Source organism: Staurois parvus, unplaced genomic scaffold, assembly GCF_062004578.1.
Source record: "Staurois parvus isolate SC_StPar_1 unplaced genomic scaffold, SC_StPar_1.0 ptg000004l, whole genome shotgun sequence".
NCBI classification, from domain to species: Eukaryota; Metazoa; Chordata; class Amphibia; order Anura; family Ranidae; genus Staurois; species Staurois parvus.
In genome coordinates this window covers 2,114,768-2,134,719 of record NW_028317800.1, presented here as the reverse complement: position 1 = coordinate 2,134,719, position 19,952 = coordinate 2,114,768, and the positions used below count along the sequence as shown (strand labels likewise).

Sequence of the window (19,952 nt, the reverse complement as noted above, 5' to 3'; positions counted from 1 at the left end):
GACTGCCTCCCTCCGCCATCAGGAGAAAAGATTTATAAATAAACCTAGTTTTATTGGTGAGACTTTTGCTCTATTCCAGAGTACAGTTCTCATCTTCTACATGACCTAGCCTGACTTGACTCCTCTTCTTTTATAACTATGCCCTTTGTCTTCTTTTTTACTTTCTCTAATTAGAATCCAAAACTAAACCCTTCTTGAAGGGTTGAACTGACCTTTCTTTCCTTTCCCTTTTTCCACACCCTCCCCTTTAATTTGTTTTCCTTATTCTCTTTCTTCCTCTTTCATCCTCCTCTACTTACCTATCCTTACCACCCCCTTATGAATCGAGGTTTAAAATAAGGGATCTCAGAACTCAGAATTACTGTAGACGTACGGTGGAAGAACCGTGGACCTGATCCATACATCTGAATTAAGCCTGTTCTTCTTATTACTTTCCTTTGAATATGGGAATCATCTCCCATTGTTAACTCACTGATGGGCATCGAACTGCACTGAAGTGAATACACTGCAAATACTTTTATTTTTACCTCCCCCTCCAAAGAAACAAAAGCCTACTTTCTTCGCAGCACAAGAAACTAAAAAACAGTTTAACCTAAAAAAAGCCAATGATTGTAAAATGAACAGTATACCCTCAAAATAATGAAAACCATAAAATTAAAATAAAAGTGGTTATTCAATGACTGTGTATTATGCCTGGTAATAAGCAGGGCCTACACCTGTTTATGGGTGCACACTGATAAAAAAAAAAATAATAATATATATATATAGTATGTAATATAATTTAAATATATCTTGTTTTTTGGTAATTTCATGCTATAATTATAATGATTTTAACTTTTTCTCTAATTCTGGAGTTAGATTGTTGAGGCTTAAAACTGATATGACTAAAACCACTATTTAGTGTATTTAAAATGCATCCAGTATTTCAATATCCTTTAATTCTCCAAGCAAGGAAGACGCTATCAGTCTGTTGCTGCTTCTGTCCAATTACAGGCTAGGGTTGGAGGGTAATCTGACTTCTGGTGCTTAAACCTATAACATGTACTACCTCAAAACCTTTCCTTAATGCTGCAGATGCAAGTTTATTTTACCTCTTCATCCTCTGATGTCAATTTTCCAAAAAATATAAGTAAGGTTTAGCTGTGAATATCGAGGGACTGGGTCAAGTTAGGTCTATAGGCATGAATCAAAAGTGGGCTGTGTGTGGGTGTGGGTCAAATGCAGATTTACAGGAACAGACCTACCATATTTGTGTCAGCAATTATTAATTTTTCATAATACAAATTTTTTTTGAACATTTTTATATACATTTAAAATAAAAAAAAGCAAAAATCAACATTTATTTTACTTTGAAAATAACACGTTTTATTAAAAATGTAAAATTTAGTTTTATTCCAAAATAATCTTAAAATTACACATGTATGCATGATATTTGAAAACACATTCTAGTTATACAATATTTTTCATGTTTATTTTTAGGCTACTAAGTAATATACCATACTTCATAATTTTCCATTAATTATTAGGCTTGATAAGGAAATCCATTTAAATATATTGTGGTGATGGGAAACATATAATAAAAAACATATTAAATTGAGTGATGTTAAGTATATTTAACTTTCAATGCTAAAGTGTCATATAAATCAGTATGAAAATATGTAAACTTGCAATATACGAGATTTAATTTTACAAACCATTATACCTTCTGTGCAGTGCATAAAGTGTCTATATCACACTCTTGATTTTGTACTTTGGAGAATAAATAGGACGTTTCATTGTTGGATCAAAATTGAAAAGTGGCTCAGTTAACATTACTAATTAGTCATCATAACCTAAAATGAACATAACTTGTGAAAGACTATATTTGTTTGAAAATAAAGCACATTTTCATGAAAAAGTCACGCAGAGGCCTCTACATAGATTTTGAATTTTACTTTTTTTTTTTAATTAATACCCTATTTTTTCTTTTACAGTCATCAGGCAGCCATAACTGTATTTTTTCTAAGATCCACCATGTTCTCAATATCAAAATAAATTTTGCTGAATCTATACAGTGAAAAATATTTTTCTTTTTATTTGTACAGGAATGCATGTAGAAATATACTATATATGGTTTCAGTATAACTTTTTTTACAATATGGTACATAGTATTTATATTAAAGCTTTTAGCCTGAAGGTGACCCAGCATATCAACGTTCTTTTTTCCTTTCCGTTAATATTCCATAAAAATAAAAGCTGTTCCTATACTTATAACATAAGACAAAAGATAAATCAATAGACTAAACAAAATGGTATAATCAATAAAAACAATATTTTGTAAATATTCTTTGTGTAACCAAACAAAAACGTTAATGCAAGAACAAGATCTTGAGTTCTCAATGAAGACAAATCTACAATTAGCTGGTATTTTTGTGATCAAGTATTTTTAAAATTCTTGGCATGTTTATATATATAAAATAGGGGTTAAATTGTATGTAAGATTACCAGCTAAAGTTAAAATTTCACACTGCCTCAGAAAATCTTTTTTTTTTAAAGCATTCAGCATTGTTGGTTTACGCTGAGGCAACACAAACATTATTCTCATAGTAATTCCTCATTTACTATGGGTTTATGGATAATCTTGCATATTGTGTGTTTTCTTGTTTATTAAATCTGGTAATAGTTATAGTTTTTTTTACATATGTACCATATGTATTAAAAAAAACCAAAATAAATCTTTGGGGTTGGGCAGATGAGGCATCCATGTAAAGGAAAACATTACCCATTTTGTTTTGCAAGCCCCTGAAGAATGCACTGTGATCTTTTTTTTAAAGATCTTCTGTCCATCTGTGCAAATGATGGCACATATCATTACCCTGAATGGAAGTGACAGTGCAGATATATGACATGCATTGACTTCAATTCACAACTGTTGCAATACAGTTGTTAATTTACTCTGAGAAATGTTTAAAACACTTTCTCAATGTCATCTTCTTTGTCATCTATGGCTTTAAATAGTACAGAAGAGATATTTCCTCAGATGTAATGAAAAGCATCCAGACCTTTTTAAAACCTATCAATAATATTGTCTGTGGCTTTCAGTAAACGATGGGGCTCAGTGATGCTAGATACTTTCAAGATTGTTAGATTGTGTTGTCTTTCTGTACTGGCATAATTTGTTGGGAAATTTTGCAGCTGCTGATCGATTTACTTAGCTTTACATTGCTTTCCAGATGGGAAACCTTTGCCGCAAACGATACTGTAGGCTGTGAATTATTCAAGGCCATGTTCTTAAAAACAAACACATTTTTGAGAAAATCTCCACTCATTGTGCTATGCTTCAGTAGCCCACGAAACCTGTCTCTTTTATATCTCCTTGATCCAATGGTTCACCATATGGAGTAGCATTAAGGCATGTAAATCTAAGAAACCTGCAAAGTAACTGCCGACTGTAGATGGTCTTGCCCGCCTCAGGGATCTATAAATCAGAAAAATATGGATGTTAATACATGCCATACAACTATAAATATTCTGAATTTGATAGAAATACACACTATCCAGAACTGTATGAGGTCTCTGTAACAAGTCTGCATTGCCATTATTTCCATGTTGCTTTTTTTTTTATTAATACACATAAGTACAGATCAAACAATGCCAACAAGGCTGCTGAATGTGTTTCCTATTAGATTGTCTACACAAATTCTACAATATAATTATAAATGTTATTAACTACCATCTTTTCCTAAGGTCTAGTACTGGACAACCCTATGCTACTAAAAGTACAGATAGACTTAGTGTTAGGCTGGGACATGTGCTTCTTGATCTATTGTACTATAAGTCCACTGCTATATGTGTAATAGATAAGCAGACTCATAGTTGGGTTGCCACAACCTTGCAAGCATGGCATGTGCCCTGTGTATTCTACGGCTTGCCCTGTAAATGCTAACATCACCCAAGAATGATCCTGTAGTCAAACATGCTTCAGTCTTTGCTGTACTTTGTACATTTTCTTTTGTATCTTGTACACTCGCACACTTCCAAAAGTAACTGATTTCTCCCTCACTGTCCTTTATGATTATGTTGGAAGTTTATTTAATGAACTTGAGAATCTAACATGAAATGAATTACAGTTTGCCTATTTTACCTGTATTTCACAATGCATATTTACATATTAATGCCCACTAATTTGCAATGAGCTGATACAAATTTCTTAAGGATAATCATGTCATTTATTTACTTTTGAATTTCATTTGTTTCATTTATGTTTTCAGCAATAATGATACATTTGAATTTTCATTTACAATGTAAGTAATGTCCTTATATTTAAAAAATATGAAAATTATTACTGCCTAAGACCATTTTTAGTGAATATTGTTATATTAGTTTTTGTTGAGTTATCACCAAAGAGATGTCTTGGTTATACTTAAAAATATTCCCATATATCACAGATATGCAGTAAAAGGTATAGTGGAAGCTATGGAGTTACAAAGTACTTTTAACTATTCTTTGATTACCCTGATTCTGTGTCCTATGGCTGCTGTCAGTAAAAGGCCAGGGCAGTAATGGCTCAGTATTAAGGCAGTGCAATGAGAATGGGTGGAGAACCATAAGAGAAAAGTCAGCAAACAGGAAAGAGAATGGAGAGAAAATAGATGAAACAGGAACAAGCTCAGCCACTTTTTCTGGCTATGCTTTAGGTCCCATAACAATTAAGGCAAGCCATAGATGATGCAATTTTCTTTCCTGTAACCACAGGTTGGAGGAAAGAAAATTGCCTGATTCCCCCATCAACACAGTAATTGTTGATAAAATAATCCCTCCCACAGTGCTATTGAGTTCCAGAAGGCTCCCTGGGGGCAGAACACAATGATCACTGCTGCTGGCTACAGAATGTACAAAATCTGCCAGGCTGGTTGTACTGAATTTGATAGGTAGTCCTTGCTGAACCAGCTTAAATTTAAATCCATCTATGGCCTGCTTAAGAAGCTCTAGATTTCCCTAAGTCTGATAATACCGCAGCGATTTCCTTATTTCTAAGTATAGTTTCTGTAGAGACTGAAGCAGGTGAGTTAGTAGGAGAAACAGTACAAGAAGAAATATCTTTGGATTTTTACATTTTTTTATTACCTGCCATGTGCAGCTGTCAAAGCTATAAAAGTCAAAATAAAAATGTACATTCGCAATCTTTTTGTCACAGTGCACACCATTATTGTATAACTAACATTATGCTTGAAAAGAAATTAGATCTCCAGGGATAAATAAGAAACATTTTATTCCTTGGTTCACACTGACTCCAATTTATACTGTTAATTCCTTCTCATAGAATACTGTAAGCAATCTATTTGTATTCAACAGACGGGTCATTTGACACAGCCAGATGTGTATAAGTCATTCACAAGAGCAGCAATACACCATCTAATATCTTTCCAAACATTTTCCAAAGCAGATCACTTCTGCTTTGTAATGGTTTGAAAATCAATGTATTTTCAGCTGCTATTTTTTATGTATTTTAAAAAATGCACTGGGGGATTTTTTTATGTACAGATGCAGGAAATTCTGTTCTTTCAATGTTAACTATAGTGGAATATTAAGCACAGTATGGCACAAAATAAAAAATAACAAAGTAGGATGACTCAATGCTGGCTGTTTTTTTGTCATTGTGGTGCAGAACAATTTTACCATATGGTGATTTACTAAATACTTAACAAACTTGTGTTTGCTAAAAACATAGAATAAAGTGATAAAGAAATTTAAAAGAAAAAAGGTACTTTCCTAACTTGGTTGGATGATTAAAGCATGCACAGTTTAAAGGGCCCGTGTTGGTAAATGCCTGAGAGTTAGGCCCTCAATGGTTTCTTATACCGCAAGGACTTGATATATGCTCAGTTCAGACTAGCCTACAGGTTGCAGGCTAATTGCAAGTGCAAGAATCGCACCTGTTCCTGCACCCCCAAGCACATGCGGCCAAATTGTGCTGTTCTTACAAGATGCATGAGAATGCCATTCATTCTGAATGACACATCCATATATCTCAGCCCGCAGTGCAATTGTGGGTGTGGGAACCACAGGGAAATTGCATGGTCAAAAAGACCATGCGGTTTCCCTGCAGCTGTGTTTTTAAAAAGGTGCATGCACCTTTTTTGTGTGGGACACACAACACAGCAGCCCACTCAAATGACTGGGCTGCCGTGCACGAGAAAATAAAGGCCACGCAGCCCGCACTAGTGTGAACCAGACACTAGGAGACCCAATACCTGGCATTACAGGTATCTGTCTATCTTCCAGCTGGATTTTTATAGAATGGTGAATGCTTTAGTTGGTATATTGGTATAGAATGCCCAAAACTCCAGGCGGGTGGGTAAGATCACAACTATGATACTATGAGCTAACTATTTACAAAAGAAGCCAGATGACAACATGTACCCTTAAAACTGAACCATATTAAAACTGTACCCATCATGATTTTGTGTGCACTGACTGTTGTTAACACTTACTGTCATTTAAAAAAAATAGGGCTTCTTTTTTCTTACTCTTTAGCTTTCTTGATTAACAAAGAGTCTTAAAGAGAAGGTGATCAGTAAATATCAATCTTCAATATGTTCTGCCTAAGTAAATTATGTGAAAAAGAGCTGCACTTACCCTATCAGCATTTTAATGAAAAAATATATTTTGAAATAAATTAGTAAAATGAAAAAATACGTATATATTCACCAAAAGCAACAATCATAAATCTCATGAATAGAAGACAGTTATGAATATCATGCAATAATCTGTAAAGTGCATACAAAAACCATTAAAGTGCATAAATAGTCCAAAAAAGGGCAAATGTCCAATAGTGCCCATGTGCTTTAGCTATACAAGTGATCATTGAGTATAGCTGGCATCTGTTTTAGCATATGAGATGCTTTATTTACTTAAAGGAATACAACATTCGATCCTCTAGGCTCACGTGTTTCAAACCTCAGTGGGTCTTAGTCATAGCAAGTGATGATACTCTTGTGCATATTGAGGAGGAGCACAGGAAGGAATTTCATATGCACAAGTCAAGACATTTAAAGACATCATCACTTGTGTAGCTAACCATAGAGGTGCAGGGGACCATAAACCTTTTAAGAGCAGCAGTGACCTGGAAAAATATTATTCACCAGCATACTATGCCTAACACCTATTTCAAGCTATTTAAAGCTCCACATAACTGCCTGGTGGATGTGATATGCTCCTCAGGACAATGTTTCAATGTCTGATCAGTATTACGCATAAAAAAAATGCCAAATTTGTTTATATAACAAATGTATTAGATTGTATCCACACTGGAGATATTGACATATTTTGGGTTGATTTCGATAGTGTGTGCTCACACCATTGTGTTGCATTGCAGTGCATTGTGAAAATGTCTTGTATACTGCATCCTGGGTGTGTAGACCTGCATTTTGCCATTTATATAAATTTAATGAAATCCGCAGCATGACAGTAAGGTTGTCAACATGTATTTTGGTGTGATCCTATCCTTGCCATGATGTAATAATGTAATGTAGTAATCATACCAATTAAAAGTCCAACTGAACCCTCAGTTTAAACCATCTAAATACATTCCAGGTGCATTAAAATCAATGCAAGTTTGTTTTCTTTCTAATTCAACCACAGCCAATCCTTACCAGCATCCACAAAGTGGGACCCTTGCTCTCTATGCAATAGCGGTGGTCTGACTTGCCCCGTTAGAGCTATTTTAAATTGAAAGTTCAATTAAGCTTTAGATTTTACTGTGTATTTGTTATGCTCACACCTCTTTCACAAAAATATTAAATAGAAGCTCCCTGATTTATGTTTTTATGCCTGCTACCTGAGTCCGAGTGACTATAGGGCTCAATAGATGATTACATATCGCTGCTGTACTTAGCAGAGAGTTTGTTGTGTAGCAAACTGAGAAAGAAAATAAAGTCTGTGGCATCTGCAAGCCGTGGTGCTATTTTATTCTTCAGAAAACATTGAAAAGGAAAGTTAAAGGCATGTGAACCACTATAGATGAGAAAAGGTTAGCATTACATACAAAAGAAGTGGCGCTTAATATATAAAAGGGAGGGCATAGAATGATGGGCAAGGCTTAGCTGATAAAGAAGTGGAGCTTAATATATAAAAGGCAGAACATAGAACAATGGGCAAGGCTTAACTGATAAAGAAGTGGACTTAACCTGGGTGCACAAATTAAGTTTTTTAATTCAACTGAGTGAGCAAGAAATCGTCATACTAATTAAACAATGTTAGTGTGCCAATCTCCCCTGCTGAGCTATCCTGTTCTCCCAGTGGAACTGCCCCCCTGCCAGAACACACTGATCAGAGCTGGCAGCCATTGGCTGCCAATAGAGATGAGCGAATTATTCAAAAATTCGATTCGGCTGATTCGCCGAATTTGCGGAATAAATTTGATTCGATGCGAATTTATTCGCTGCGAATTTAACTTATTAAAAGGGTTTCTAGGCTTCAGAGAGCCTTTATATTAGTGCAGAACACTGTACCTTTAATTTAAATGCCCTTGGAGTCTGCTGGGGAAGAGAAATAATACTGTCAGTCAGTATGACATGCAGATGAGTGCCGTCGATCTTAGAATCACCGCACACTTCACTCATTTGGGCAGTCACGGGGCCAAAACCAGAGTGTGGAGCCACAGTGTGGCGGTGGAGGCAGCAGCAATGGGAGGCCATACAGCACCCTATGACAAAATGGAACCCACCAGCAGTGTGAGGAGACCTGAAAGTGGCACATGGCAGAGTGTGGCGATGGAGACAGCAGCAATGGGAGGCGGTACAGGGACCCATGACACACTCTGGACCTGGCAGCAGCATGAGGAGGCGGTACAGGGGCCCATGACAGATTACGGGCCTGGCAGCAGCATGAGGAGGCGGTACAGGGGCCCATGGCAGAGTGGCAAAGCGTAAGCAGCTTAAATTGAAGGCCATACAGAGGCCTATGTTAAAAAGTCCCCCCAGCAGCAGTGTGGGGAGACGACTATCAAGAGTCCAATGGCAGAGTGGCGGAGCAGAAGCAGCTTCAATTGAAGAAGAAGAGGATGAGGATGAAGACGAAGAAGAGGATGAGGATGAAGAAGAAGAAGAAGAAGATGAGGATGAAGAAGAAGAAGAAGAAGAAGAAGAGGATGAGGATGAGGATGAAGAAGAAGAAGAAGAGGATGAGGATGAGGAAGAAGAAGAAGAGGATGAGGATGAAGAAGAAGAAGAGGATGAGGATGAAGAAGAAGAAGAGGATGAGGATGAAGAAGAAGAAGATGAGGATGAAGAAGAAGAAGAAGAGGATGAGGATGAGGAAGAAGAAGAAGAAGAAGAAGAGGATGAGGATGAGGATGAAGAAGAAGAAGAATAAGAAGAGGATGAGAAAGAAGAAGAAGAAGAAGAAGAGGATGAGGATGAAGAAGAAGAAGAGGATGAGGATGAAGAAGAAGAAGAAGAAGAAGAAGAGGATGAGGATGATGATGAAGAAGAAGAAGAAGATGAGGATGAAGAAGAAGAGGATGAGGATGATGATGATGAAGAAGAAGAAGAGGATGAGGATGAGGATGAGGAAGAAGAAGAAGAGGATGAGGATGAAGAAGAAGAAGAAGAAGAGGATGAGGATGAAGAAGAAGATGAGGATGAAGAAGAAGAAGAATAGGATGAGGATGAGGAAGAAGAAGAAGAAGAGGATGAGGATGATGAAGAAGAAGAAGAAGAAGAAGAAGAAGAGGATGAAGAAGAAGAAGAAGAAGAAGAAGAAGAGGATAAGGATGAAGAAGAAGAAGATGGGGATGAAGAAGAAGAAGAAGAAGAAGAGGATGAGGATGAGGATGAAGAAGAAGAAGAAGAAGAAGAAGAAGAAGAGGATGAGGATGAGTAAGAAGAAGAAGAAGAGGATGAGGATGAATAAGAAGAAGAAGAAGAAGAGGATGAGGATGAAGAAGAAGAAGATGAGGATGAAGAAGAAGAAGAAGAAGAGGATGAGTATGAGGATGAAGAAGAAGAAGAAGAGGATGAGGATGAGGAGGAAGAAGAAGAGGATGAGGATGAGGATGAAGAAGAAGAGGATGAGGATGAGGAAGAAGAAGAGGATGAGGATGAAGAAGAAGAAGAAGAAGAAGAAGAAGAGGATGAGGATGAAGAAGAAGAAGAAGAAGAAGAAGAAGATGAGGATGAAGAAGAAGAAGAAGAAGAAGAAGAAGAAGAGGATGAGGATGAAGAAGAAGAAGAGGATGAGGATGAAGAAGAAGAAGAGGATGAGGATGAGGAAGAAGAAGAAGAGGATGAGGATGATGATGAAGAAGAAGAAGAAGAAGAAGAAGAAGAGGATGAGGATGAAGAAGAAGAAGAAGAAGAAGAAGAGGATGAGGATGAGGAAGAAGAAGAAGAAGAGGATGAGGATGAAGAAGATGAGGATGAAGAAGAAGAGGATGAGGATGAGGATGAAGAAGAAGAAGAAGAAGAAGAAGAAGAAGAGGATGAGGAAGAAGAATCAAATTTTTCCTAATATTCGAAACGAATTCCACTTCGCCAAGTTCGATTCGCTCATCTCTAGCTGCCAACACTGATTGGATGCTGGCTGCTACAGAAGCCAGGTGGAAAACCATCTTCTGTCAGACAGGGAGCTGTCTGTTCCTGCCGAACTGACCGTTTTTTGCCAATTTTCGGCCCGTGTGTACCCAGCCTTATTATTCTCTTTCCTAAGCACAAAAGAATGAGAAACAACAACAGTGCCTATGCTTTCTATCATCGTTTTTGAACACAAACTGGTACAGTAGGTGGACTTCTTTTGCCTTCAAGAATCCAATGTAACTGTGGGCAGCTCTGCTCCCTGATACATATGATTATGTAATGTGAAGCTCCAGTCTGGCTTTACCTTTTTGCACTTGTGACTGTACTGCTTATCCTTTCAAATCCAACCCCTTTTCTTGCTTGTGCCTTACCAGTTGTATAGCATGTCCTTGCCATGATGACACTGTGATAAATATTGCTGCTGGAAGACTTTAAATATAAGTTAAGTGAAATATTATCAGCAACTGGCCAACGCAAAGTAAGAGGCAATGTTGTATATTAAGTTACAGCTGTTAAAACTTTTGCTTTCGGTTAATATCCTTCTTTTATTGGCAGTCTAGCCTAGACTAATATTCAAATATATTAAAACTATTTCATTCCCAGAAAGTAAAATCCATTTTCTTTGTAGAGAAGCAGTACAGATAGGTACGTAATATGCTTTTCTCATTTTTTTAAATAGTCAAAGGGAGGAAAATTAATATAATTTTTATCATGATATGCATCCTCTTCTTAACCATTACTACTGATCTTTTCACTTATTCATTCTTTTTATTACAAACAATTAATAATTACTTAGAGAGATTTGCATCTACATGAGAAATCTAGAATGCACATTAAATAAGGATTATCTATAATCTCCAGAAATTGAGGGTTTAGAAAAGGCACTTTTACTTATCCATAAAATTAAAATTGTGTTAGCAGCATTCCAATATGTTGGTCCTCCTGTTTGTTGGCAGAGATAAGAGAAAGAGAACAATTTATAAATCAAAGGAACACTTGTAATGGTAGGTAACTGTGTCAAATCTGGTATATCTGCAACTCCTTATGCCAGATGTAGTGGTGAGCAAAATGATTAGCAGGCAATTGGCAAGTTCCTTAATTCTTAGAAAATCAAGGATGCATGGCCAAACCTAATGTATTGGTTGTGGCTAGCTTAAAGCAGTACACCAGACTGTTAAACCCATAGCTGAAATATGTACTGTATATAGGACTTTTTTTACAGATTGGTCAGCTCTTAGCCTCCAACTGGACAGTAAAGGAATAATGGAGTTTGTTTTTAAAAGAAATGTATATCAGTTTTGTACATACTGTATTTTCTTTTTTAATTATGATCTGGGTTAAAAGTAAATTTATTTTTATAGTCAGATAAAAAATATTGCATATGGATATCTTGTAGTCTTTTACCAGGCAGCAGGTGGAGTGCTAGGTTCTACCTTGGTACCTTGGTGATGTAAAAATCTTGTTGTTTCCAGAGTTTAATAGCTTAAGGTCTTTACTCACAGAGCTGAACGAGTCATAGAAGTCATTCATCCTTAACGGGCATATTTTAGATCAGATGGGCCCAAAAGAAAAAAACTGCCTTTGCTGTGCTGTTTCTTTAGCTATCATATAGCAATCTTCAAATCCTTATATTTATAGTAAGAAACAAACATAAAATATTGGATTAAAAACGTTTATATATTATATGCATTCATTCAAAACTCAATTGAGGAAATTCAATAACTCCCTACTGATACTTTTCTGGCATTATGGCCCTCTAAAATGGACTGCACTAAATCAAAAAATGCATACCACCCATTTCGATAAGTTTACTGCTGTGTGCAGCAGATTCAAGAAGTTCTTAAGAACGCCCCTTTTATAAAGTGGTGTTATGCATTAACAAATTCAAAAATGATTACCTCCAGTATATAAATAACAAAACTGGAGGCAAATAAAACCTGCTCTAAGTTGATGTACAGAGACAGACAAGATGTCTGTCCCTGTACATAGCAGAGTGGCATATTTGCCGCTGAGACAACCCTTCCTGTCACTGATTGCTAATTGCGCATCCAAGCAACCGGTGATGTCTACAACAGGTACTGTACATAAATCGTTCACCCGCACTTACATTTGTCATGTGGACAAAAATCAAAGTTCTAGAGATTTTCTTAGTCACTTTTTATGAATTTCCCTGAATATACTGTTTTTGGTAGGTAGGTCTTTGCCCAATATGGTACCTAAGTGGTGGATGTTGTCATATAAAACCAATGCAGCTAGTACAATATATTTTTTGCATTCTATGAAAAAACTGCAAAGTAGATTTGTGGAGAAACAGATAGAAAGTAAAAATATGTAACTTTTGTGTTTTGTTTTTATGCTATGTTGTTATGCTACAAGTCTCACAACTTTGAAGATGCCATAGTAATGGCTAGAAACTATGCTAAAAGAGGGGCATTTAAGTTTAGGTTTTTGCATTTAGTGTACTTCTCACTTTGCTGCCATCACATTGCACATAGTGGAAAATGCTTATAGCACATATTTTAGGAGTTTGTAAACTAATATAAGGCCTTATCCTTTTACTTTGGTCAAGAAAATATGTCAGCTGTTTGGCAACTGCAATGAAACAAGAATCAGTCTTCATGATCCTATATTTAAATGCTATATTAAACTCCTTTAAGTGGTACTGCCAAGCTTGCACCATGTTTATTTATTTATTGCAGGTACTTATATAGCGTTGTCAATTTACGCAGCACTTTAAACACACACACACACATATATATTATTATTATTATTATACAGTATTTATAAAGCGCCAACAGTTCGCTCAGCACTGTACATTACAATGGGAGACAGAACATGCGACAGTACAATAACAATACAATGCGATACTCGAGGGGTTCGAGGGCCCTGCTCCTTGGAGCTTACAATCTAGGAGGGAGGGGATAGTGGTACAGGAGGAAATAGCTGTGGGGAATGGAGTGGTAGGAAGAGTGGTGGAGGTCGGGAATTAGCAGGGGGTGGGGTAGGCTTCCCTGAAGAGATGGGTTTTCAGGGTAAGCCTAAAGGAGAGGAGAGTAGATAATAGTCTGATGGATTGGGGTAGGGAGTTCCAGAGTATGGGTGACACCCTGGAGAAGTCCTGGAGGTGGGCATGGGAGGAGGAGACTAAGGAACTAGAGAGAAGGAGGTCTTGTGAGGAGCGGAGGATGCGTATTGGGTGGTATTTGGATATTAGATCAGTGATGTAGTTTTGGGCAGTAATATGGACAGCTTTGTACGTCAGTGTTAGGATTTTGAATTTGATCTGTTGGGCAATTGGAAGCCAGTGGAGGGTTTGGCAGAGGGGGGTGGCGGAAACGGAGCGGTTGGTAAGGTGGATGAGTCTGGCTGCCGTATTCAGGATCGATTGAAGCGGGGATAGTCTGTGGCGAGGCAGGCCAGTGAGGAGGGAGTTACAATAATCGAGTCGTGATATGATGAGGGAGTGGATGAGCTGCTTAGTGGTTTCTGGGGTTAGGAACGTGCGTATTTTGGCGATGTTGCGGAGGTGGAGTCTGCATGAGTTTGTTAGTGATTGGACTTGGGGCAGGAAGGATAGATTGGAGTCTACAATAACACCTAGTACTCTGGCTTGTGGGGCGGGCCTGATGGTGGCATTGTTGGACGTGATGGAGAAGTCAGTGGGGGTGGTCTGGGGGTGGGGGGAAGACTAGGAGCTTGGTTTTGGAGAGGTTCAGTTTAAGAAAGTGGAGCGACATCCAATCTGATATGTCGTTCAGTAGGCTTGTGATTCTGGCATTCACATCTGTCCCTAGCCCTCAAGGGGCATACAATCTAAGGTTCCTAACTTACATGTCTTTGGATTACCCGAAGGAAACCTATGCAGGCACAGGGAGAACATGCAAACTCCATGCAGGTGGTGTGTGGTTGGGATTCGAACCAATGACCCTAGTACTGCCAACTTTTCAAAGGTTTTTCAGAAAAAATGTTCATCGCAACAGAATGAATGTGCTTTAGCAAGTTGTAAAGTATATTTAAAGTTTAAAAAAAAAAATAGATAGAGTAAAGAAGGATTAAAACATGTGTGACTTCCCTTCACTTTTTGTCCTGTAGAGACAACAGGTAGCAAGAGAAAATATCTCCCAAAGTAAAGGAAATCCTCCTTAAAAACTGCTCTATCAAAAACTATATAAACTTTAACTACTTTCCCACCACCCTATAGCAGAAATGCTGCTACAGGGCAGCAGGGGTGTGCAAAATCACGTGTATACAGTTGCAAGAAAAAGTATGTGAACCCCTTGGGATTACGTGCAGCACAGAATACGCCTTCTGGAGTGGCCCAGTCAGAGTCCTGACCTCAACCCGATTGAAATGCTGTGGCATGACCTTAAGAGAGTGATTCACACCAGACATCCCAAGAATATTGCTACACTGAAACAGTTTTGTGAAGAGGAGTGGTCCAAAATTACTCCAGATCGTTGTGCAGGTCTGATCTGCAACTACAGGAAACGTTTGGTTGAGGTTATTGCTGCCAAAGGAGAGTCAACCAGTTATTAAGTCCAAAGGTTCACATACTTTTTCCTCCCTGCACTGTGAATGTTTACATGTTATGTGCAATTAAGCCATGGCAACATCTAATGTTTGTGTAGTATTATGTTCAGCAGACTGTGTTCTTCTATTGTTGTGACTTAGATGACGTTCAGAGCACATTTTATGCCCAATTCATGCAAAACTCCACGTAATCCCAAGGGGTTCACATACTTTTTCTTGCAACTGTATATACGTGATTTTGCATTTCTGGGTAGGGGGCGCGTGCTCAACTTACCCGCGCATGCCATTCGTGGTCTCGGCTGTCAATCACCGGGTCCCGGACAGTAATTACTCGCCAGCACCCAGTGATCGTCAATTATTACTGATGGGGGAGAGAACTGTATGTAAACAATACAGTTCTCTCCCCTGTTGGCTCCAGCACACTTTGTATGGCTCTGCAGATGTTAACCCCTTTTTGCCCAGTGCCATTAGTATAGTGTCAGTGCTTTTTATTAGCATTGATTACTGTATTGGTGTCATTGGGGATGTCAGTGACACCAAGTCAGTTCCCCCCAGTGTCAGAATGCCTGCTGCAGTCTCACAGTCCCACTATAAGTTGCTGATTTCCGCTATTACTAGTAAAAAAAAATACTAGTATATATACCGCCATTTGTAAACGCTATAACTTTCACGTAAACCAATTAATTTACAAGTATTGGGATTTTTTTTAGCATATATATGTAGCAGAATACATTTTGCCCTAAATTTTTGTTGAAATTTGATTTGTTAATTTTTTTTATGAGACTTTTTTAATCCCAAACAGTCAAAAATATAGTTTTTTTCTCAACATTGTTGTTGGTCTTTTTTGTTTATAGCACAAAAAATAAAAAACACAGAGGCAATACCACCAAAAGAAAGCTCTATTTGTGGGAAAAAAGGATGTAACTTTCATTTGGGTGCAGCGTTGCATGACAGTGCAATTATCAGTTAAAGTAACGCACCACCGTAACGCAAAAAATGGCCTGGTCAGGAAGGGAGGTTAATCCTCTGGAGGCCAAGTGGTTAAACCTACAAAAAGATTTTTTGAGGAATCAGAAGAGGCTATAGAACTCTCAAATAGTTTTCATTACTTGTTCCTCCATTAGAATTTTATGCACTGTATGTTAAAATATTAAATAACAAGTAGACAAAGTAGAACAAAAGCAAGGCAGAACAAAGCTGTATTATGCATCAAACCAATCTACATTTACCAAGATTGCAAGATCTTTCAAACTTTCTGAAAACAAGGCTTGGGTTTCTCTATGGAACACAATAAACAAACACATCTTTTCCTCTGTCAAGCTAATGAATACTGACCTTAGATACAAACTTTCCACTCCAGTGTTGGAAAGACTACTGTCAGTAAGCAGTGACTCAGGAAAATGATAGAGCAATTATTGAGAGTGTTGGAGTCATTATGTGCAACACAAGGTCCCAATTTAAACATACCCTAAAGTTTCTTAACTTGTTGGTAATTACAAAGATGTGGTGCGATAGCATCCCAATGACTGATGATTACAGGGCACAATAATGTATAACGTGAATGCCCTTTATGATCATATAATTCAGTTCAATCTGTTTTTTGTGGCACAAGAACAATTGCTTTTGAGCTATAACATACATTATAGTTTGTATCATTTGTACTAATTTTATTTCCAACAATTTTATTCTATTGTACCACACTCTTTATTCCTCTTGTTGCTGTACAAATCAAATAAGTGCAGCGCCCTGCAATTCACAAAAAAAGTAGTCAATAATACATACACATAAAAAACATTTTGTGCACAATAGTGAATGTATAAAGTCCCATATAACTTGACATAAGTTCTAATCTTTCAATATTATACCTTCATACGATATATAGAAGTGCTCCTCCACCAACACCCAAGTTCTACTCTCACCTGGAGCTTTTTGACCTCACATTATAAAATGTTTTAGTCACACCACACATGTGATGTCAATGGGACAATGTAAGATGCAAGTTCCCCTGTCGGCACTCACTCCTACATTGGGCTTTAAATCTTGTCTACCTTCTCCTCCTCTCCCCAGTGATTGCTGTTCATCCAGAAGATCCATGGGGGCACATTACTTTTTGGAGGATTAAAAGGCAAATCCACAGAATCTACTTCTACTCTACAGCAATTGTTGGGTAGAGGAGGAGAAGGAGAAGGTGGAAAAGATTTAAAGCCTGGTATGGGAATGCGTGTCGACAGGGGAATTTGCATCTTACTTTGTCCCATTTAGAGGACACAAGCATGGTGTGACCAAAACATTGTATAATGTGATCCTGATCACCAGCTTATTAGTTTCACTCTCTCCCTGTCTTCCACCACCTCTCCCTCCAAACCGCCTAACAATTACTGTGAGGGACCGCCGAGCGGCACCACTAGCACTCCACTGGTCAGGCGTGCCCAGAGCGCGGAGTCTAAGCCCCAGGGTACTTGTTCACCAGAGCCCCTGATGGTGGGGATGGACTTGTAGTACCCCGAGACCAGGTCGCCACTACTGAGCACACCTGTCAGTGGTAGGGGTGTTTGCCAGGGGCTCCAACCAGGGAGAGCCAGATGTGAGGAGGTCGGGTGACCCCGATGGGATGGATGGATGGCTGAGCAAGTGCGAAGTCAGACAGGCCGAGTTGGTAACGTAGAGGACGGTAAGGTACAAGGGAGCAGGCAGAGAATCGTCGGGTCACACGCCAGGTCAGCAACAGTAGGTCAGATCTAATGAGGGGCATCCAGGGAGAGAGGTCAGGCAAAGCAAGGGTCTGGGCAGGAGAAATCAGCAGGTCAAGAACAATCCGGGTCAATTAACTTACAAGGCACAGGTTCAGAATCACAGGAAGCAGGTAAGACCAGAAGGCAACGAAATGACAGCTCAGGGACATTTAAATATCCCGCCCTGCGCTGCCATTGGTGCCCAGCGGGCGGCCGCGGCTTCTACTGCGCATGCGCGAACTCGAACGCCGCAGCCGGCCCGGACCTAGTGCCCGTGTCCCTGCACAGAGCGGAGCAGTGCTCCTGCGCCGGGACCATCGCGGCAGGGATCGAGGGGATCCCTGACATTGCCCCCCCTACGGGCAACCTCCGGATGCCCACCCGATCTCTCCACCACGGGTGATCACAAAGAAACCTCCGGACAAGTCTAGGTGCATGGATATTATGGGCTGGTTCCCACGAATTGTCCTCAGGGCCATAGCCCTTCCACTTGATGAGAAATTGGGTCTGGCCCCCCCTTCGTCGGCACTTCAGGATTGCCTCCACCTCGAATTCTTCTTCCTCTTCAACTGTTACGGCCTCCGGGGGCCTGGATTCTAGTTCAAGGAAGGCATCAGGGACTACCGGCTTCAATAGGGACACGTGGAAGACAGGGTGGATCTTGAGTGTCTCAGGGAGAACAAGTTCATAGGCCACTTCATTGACCATCCGTTTGATGCAAAAAGGGCCTATAAATTTAGGTCCCAACTTTTTTGACGGGCAGAGCATCTTCAAGTTCGATGTAGCCAGCCAAACCTTCTCTCCGGGCCGCAACACCAGATCACCTCTTCGCTTCCTATTAAAAGCCCTCTTGTAGTCTTCTTGGGCTTGACGGATGGCTTCCTGTAGTTTTTTATTGTTTGAAGTGAAAAAGGTTAGTGCATCCTGTGTCGCTGGAATTTGGCATTCCGGGACTAAATCCGGGAGGAAGACAGGGTGAAACCCATAGTTGGAGAAGAACGGGGACTGCCCTGTTGCTGAATGGCAAGCGTTGTTGTACGCGAATTCCGCCAAAGGGAGAAGTGGCACCCAGTCGTCCTGAGAGAATGATGTGTAGCATCGCAGGTATTGCTCTAGGGTCTGATTGGTCCTTTCGGTCTGACCATTGGTCTGAGGGTGAAATGCCGAGGAAAGGGATAGCTTGATATCCAGGGCTTTGCACAATGCCCTCCAAAATCTCGAGGTAAACTGCACCCCTCGGTCCGAGACGATGTCTTCGGGAACCCCATGCAGTCTAACAACCTCTCGAATAAAAACTTGCGCCGTCTCGGCTGCTGATGGAGTCTTCCGTAAAGGAATGAAATGGGCCATCTTGGATAAGCGGTCCACGACCACGAGAATTGCTGTGTGGTCCAGTGAAGGTGGAAGCTCGACTATGAAGTCCATAGAGATTTATTGCCAGGGCCGTTCAGGGATGGGTAATGGACGTAGCAGGCCCCACGCCTTATTTCTTGAAGGCTTGTTCCGCTGGCAGATGGCACAGGAGCCCACGTAACTTTTACAATCCTTGGCCATGTCCGGCCACCAGAAGGAACATTGGAGAAGTTCCAGGGTCTTGACCGGGCCAAAATGTCCTGCCATCGGGTGGTCATGGCAATGTCCCAAGACTAAGGTTCGGGCATCCTCCGGCACCACAATCCGGTCCTCCCTCCGTAGGAGTCCCCCCTTGTTCTGGAGGGGCGCCCCATCGGAGTTAGACATCGCTGTGGACGCTCTCAGGATCTCGGAGCGAAGGTTCGTCTGGAGGGCCAAGAAGTTTCCCGCAGGCAGAATAGTGTCAGGTACTGGGATCTCCTTGGCGTCCTCGTACATACGTGACAACGCGTCTGGCTTCGTGTTTTTTGATCCCGGCCTGTATGTGATGTGGAACTGGAACCTCGAGAAAAACAATGCCCATCTTGCTTGTCGTGGGCGCAGACGTTTGGCCGTCCTCAGATATTCCAGGTTCTTGTGGTCCGTGAATATCAGGATGGGATGTGAGGCACCTTCCAGCAGGTACCTCCATTCTTCTAATGCGGTCTTGATAGCCAGTAGTTCTCGATCCCCAATGTCGTAGTTCTTCTCCGCAGGGGTAAGTTTCCATGAGAAGAATGCT

General features: G+C 39.7%; 1 protein-coding gene across 3 annotated transcripts in view; it reads right to left on the bottom strand.

Moving 5' to 3' along the window:
• Positions 1 to 2,049: 2,049 nt before the first annotated feature.
• PRR16 (proline rich 16) overlaps positions 2,050 to 19,952 on the bottom strand; it is a 394,730-nt gene continuing 376,827 nt past the window's right edge. For all 3 annotated transcript variants that reach the window (XM_089673501.1, XM_089673465.1, XM_089673562.1), the window contains one exon: positions 2,050 to 3,457. The gene's annotated coding sequence lies outside the window, so the exon portion shown is untranslated. The remainder of the gene's footprint in view (positions 3,458 to 19,952) is intronic.